We start from the raw sequence: 4,875 nt of genomic DNA, 5'->3' as shown, positions 1-4,875 counted from the left end.
GGCCCCAAAAGGGTGCTGCCTCAGTGGCTCTGTGGCTCCCGCCTGTCCCAGAAGCTGTCTGCCTCTGTGGTCCTCACTCTAACCTGTACAGACTATGTTCGGCGGAGTCCTGGAGCCAAGATGGCGCTCCCTGCAGGGCAGGTCACTGTCCTCCGGCTCTTATTTTCTTTTAAATTAAACTTTTTGCTACTAATTTCAATGATGCACATTTCACTTTTTTTATTGTTTAGTTTATTTTTAAACAGAGCCTCACATAGCCTAAGCAGCCATAGATGAAGATGACGTTGAATTCCTGATTCTCCTGCCTGAACCACCCCAATGTTGCTATTCAAGGATTACTCCATCAGAGAAACCAGAAACAGACTGATCAATCAGTTGATTGGTTGACTGAATTTTACTGTACTCGGGATTGAGTCAAAGGCCTCCCTACTTACTAGACAAGCAGTCTACTGCTGAACTATATTTCCAGTTAATCATATTTCAATTTAAAATTTTTAAACTCATAAAACCAAAATACCTAACCATTACATAATTCTAGAACAGCGTTAAAGCCTGTGACAAATAGGCTTTATGGAAATGCCTGTCCTAGGACTCTGTAAGGAAGGCCACACACCAGATGAGATTATTCTTTCATGAAGTCCTTGAAGACAAAGTCAAGCAAACTCAGCTTTTTTGAGAACCTTAAACTTACAGCAGTGACATAAAAACAACTGTTTTACCTAGAAAAAAAGAGGTAGACACAAAAACCATTTTAATATATGTATGTATATAAATGTACAATTATATACATATGCAGATAGAAGAAATGTTTGGAAGTTGCTTACATTAATAAAAACAGAGCACTCTACACTTTTTGGTGTGGTTCAGATCCCATTCCTCAGAAACAAATAAACAGAATCAACAGAACTCAACACATGTCCCAACTTCCAAACCATGTGGAAGTTCTTGCAGATGTCTGACATGATGTTTCTAGCATGGGTATCAGTGCAGCCACACTTATACTAGACTGCATCACCTGCTGTAGCTCCAGTGCAAGGCTGGAAAGGGTTTACTAACCTCAGACCTGAAGCATGGAAACGGGTTTGTGACTATTGCCAGTGTTTAGATATGTTCAAAAAACAAATTTATAAATGTTGGTTAATAGAAATGTTACAGCTAATTAGCATAAATTTGATAAAGACAAAACCTCAATAGGCAATGTGCTAAGAAGTGTTACTTCATAGGCTATGTTTTTCTTTTTTGATGTTTTTATTAATTTAATGTGTGTGTGTGTGTGTGTGTGTGTGTGTGTGTGTGTGTATGATGTGTGTGTGCATATGCGCACATGTGCACTTGTTACAGGGTGCATGTAGAGGTTGCAGGGCAACTTTCAGGAATCAATTCTTTTCTCCTACCTTGTTTTGAGGCAAGGATTCTCTTCTTATACCTGCTGGGCTGTAGCTGTACCATACACTTTCCGGAAATTCTGTCTTCACCTCTCATATCACCATAAGTTTTGGGACTACAGAGTCACACAGAAAATTAATTAATTAATTAATAACTAAAATAAGTAAATCTGACAAATTTACAGATCTACCACATGATGGCAGAAGAGGAAAGTCTGAGCTTAGGTTTAAAAAGTGAACATTCGCCAGGCGTGATGGCGCACACCTTTAATCCTAGCACTTGGGAGGCAGAGGCAGGCAGATTTCTGAGTTCAAGGTCAGCCTGGTCTATAAAGTGAGTTCCAGGACAGCCAGGGCTATACAGAGAAACCTTATCTCAAAAAAAAAAAAAAAAAAAAAAACAACTGAATATTCATCCAACAAAGGAAGGGTAGGTTGTACGAGCTTGCAATCCCACCAGCAATGGAAGAGTGTTCCTCTTTCTCCACATCCTCACCAGTATCTGCTGTCAACTGAGTTTTTGATTTTAGCCTTTCTGACTGGTGTGAGGTAGAATCTCCTGGTTGTTTTGATTTGCATTTCCCTGATGATTAAGGATGTTGAACATTTCTTTAGGTGCTTCTCAACCATTCGATATTCCTAAATTGAAAATTCTTTATTTAGCTCTGTACCCCATTTTAATGGGGTTTTTTATGAATTAATTAATATCAAGCAACATTAATATATATTTTGAGCGGGTAAACCAAACAGCAGACCAGGCCAAGGTGGTTCCACGTGAGAGAGGTTTATTGTGCAGAAGTAGGGGGGCAGCAAAGTGGGTAGAAGGGCAGAGAAGAGGAAAAGAGAAAGAGGGGAGAGAGAAGAAAGAGAAGAAAAAGAGAAGGGAGTGATCTCCTAATTTATACAGAAAATGACGTCACACCAGTGAGGGTAGGAAGTGAGCCAAGTGGATTGTGGGATTGAGGGTCATTGGCCCCCGCAACGCAGGTCACATAGTTAGGCTGGGGCTAGGAGTGCCCTGGTACTAACATTCCTCCCTTCTTGTTATTATAAAAAGAAGAGGAGAAAAGACAGGAGAAACCAATGGTGAAGAGGGAATAAGGGTGTCATGTCTCTCAAACTACTTCCTGCTGTTTAGGGGCGTCGTCAATTTCAGGGCATATCTGGCTTTTGCCATCAGAATCCGTTTGGTAATCGTCTGAATCAGGCTCTTCTATGGACAGTGATTCCTTTGTGGGCAGCGGCTGGTAATCCTGTAACAGGAGCTAATTAATGCTTTGGTTAGAATTTTTTTTTACTTGTTGCTGAAGGAATGTAGAGACAAGATTAATAAGACAAGGAGCGAATAATAATGCCAGGAAGATGACCAAGAAAGGTGTTATGAGTGGGAGGATCCACTTCCATATGGGATTTTCAAAAAATACCAGAACCAAAGAACTCAAGGTTACTGAAATTTTTTATGTCTGTCTGTAGTTCCTGGATTTTATTTTTTACTATCCCAGATTGGTTGGCGTAGAATTCTTCTTGTAGGAACAGGCAAAAATCACCTTCTTTAGCTGTCAGGAGGTCTAGTCCCCGCCGGTTTTGAACTTCAAATCTCCAGAAGTAAGGACTACCCTTGATGGAAATGAATAGCAGGGGAAAGATGAAAAGGCCACAACTAATCCAGTGTCTCGTCCGGTGAAGTCTAGTTTGGCTTCCAGAGTGAAACCTCATTTTCTGGGATGAAAGGCAAGACGGGTGGTCTTGATGTCTTCTGGAGCTTAACATTCTCCTGCCTCCAATTCCCAAGTGCTGGATTGAGAGCATGTGAAAACTTTTCTATTTCCACATGAGCCATGACTTCTTTAGACACTTGTTTCTCCCTCTCATCCTATGTGGCTGTGGTTGGAGCGCTTGCCTGGCATGCCACACTCTCTCGTTCAATCCCCAGTACTGCAAAAGGAACTGCCCCAGCCTGACGGAGACTGCCTGCTGCTGCCTCTACTTACTTCTGTCCCTCATGTCCCTCGTTTTGGCCCTCTCCTCCCTGAACTTCCTCTCTCTTTCCCAATCATTCTCAGGCCACACCCTGGCCCTCTCTTGACAGTGTTTCTCTCGACCCCTATCATGGTCCCATTCCCTGGGCCTGGGGTCCTACTGTCTGTCCCTAGATCGAGATTGTTCCCTCCCTTTCCCTTTTCCCTTCTCTATGTGGTTCATTCTTGACAACTGGCAAGTTAATGGGTTTTCGGAAAAGCCAATCTCGGCCACTGAACCTCAGTTGCCCAGATTCCTTTTTCCCACCCAATCCACCACCCAACCACGGAGGGATCCAGCCACAGAGAGTCCTCTCTAGCTCATAGTCCATGAATATCTCATGCTGATCGATGACCAGGCCATCAGCATCTCTGTAGGCCTTCATCAGGGCCCTCTCCTCTTTGTACTCAATGAAGGCGTAGCCCTTGGAGAATCTTGTCACCACGTCACAAACCAACTGCAACCCCCGAATGTCACCATACCGGGAGAACTTCTCCTCTTTGGTCTGCAAGTTCAGTTATGCCACAAACAGGGTAAGGAGGAGGTCTCCAGTGACTCCTTTGTTGGGGACATAGCAGGTCAGCATGGCCCTCCACACAGCTCGGTCATGTGGGTCTTCATCTGTACCATCGATGCTGCCAGCTTTAAGCGGGTCATATTCCTTGGCAATGGACATCCAGTCACTCATACTCGGAGGTGTAGAGGTCTCAGGAATTTGAGAAACTGGCAAGCGCTCCTTCAGAAAGCCAACGTAAGAGGAAGCAGCCAAACCATCCCAGGCATGCGCAGTGATGCCGAGGAAGCCCAGGAGGAACTGTCTGTGTGAAGCCGGCTCCTCAGTACCCAGGTTCTAGCTAGGCCTGAACAGGGCTGTCCCTAATACTGTCCCTCACCCTGCCCCTCACCCTGGCTTCCTGGCCACCCAACCCTGAGCCTCGCTCCCACTGCTTGGCCTCCGCTGCCTCTGCCAGGCTTCAACATGGCATCGGCCACGTGCCAACGTGGCACCCCACCAATCCTGTTGATCATACAGTTTTTAATCACTATTGCTCTGTAGTATACAGCTTGAAGTCAGGGATGGTGATTCCCCTAGAAGTTCTTTTATTGTTAAAAATGGTTTTCACTATTCTAGGGTTTTTTGTTATTCCAAATGAATTGGCAAATTGCTCTAACTCTATGAAGAATTGAGTTGTAATTTTGATAAGGATTGCATTGAATCTGTAGGTTGCTTTCCACAAGATAGCCATTTTTACTATAGTAATCCTGCCAATCCATGAGCATGGGAGATCTTTCCATCTTCTGAGATCTTCTTCAGAGACTTGAAGTTCTTGTTATCCTGATCTTTCACTTGCTTGATTAGAGTCACACCAAGGTATGTAATAAAATTTGTGACTGTTGTGAAGGGTGTCATTTCCCTAATTTCTTTCTCAGCGTGTTTATTCTTTGAGTAGAGGAAGGCTACTGATTTGTT

General features: G+C 43.5%; 1 pseudogene; it reads right to left on the bottom strand.

Moving 5' to 3' along the window:
• Positions 1–3,368: 3,368 nt before the first annotated feature.
• Positions 3,369–4,092, bottom strand: LOC110301007 (annotated as a pseudogene).
• Between the last annotated feature and the right edge of the window lie 783 nt (positions 4,093–4,875).

The sequence above is a fragment of the Mus caroli genome, chromosome 9 (assembly GCF_900094665.2).
Source record: "Mus caroli chromosome 9, CAROLI_EIJ_v1.1, whole genome shotgun sequence".
Classification (NCBI taxonomy): domain Eukaryota; kingdom Metazoa; phylum Chordata; class Mammalia; order Rodentia; family Muridae; genus Mus; species Mus caroli.
Note: the sequence above shows the minus strand (reverse complement) of the source record. Positions and strands in the feature narration are given on the sequence as shown.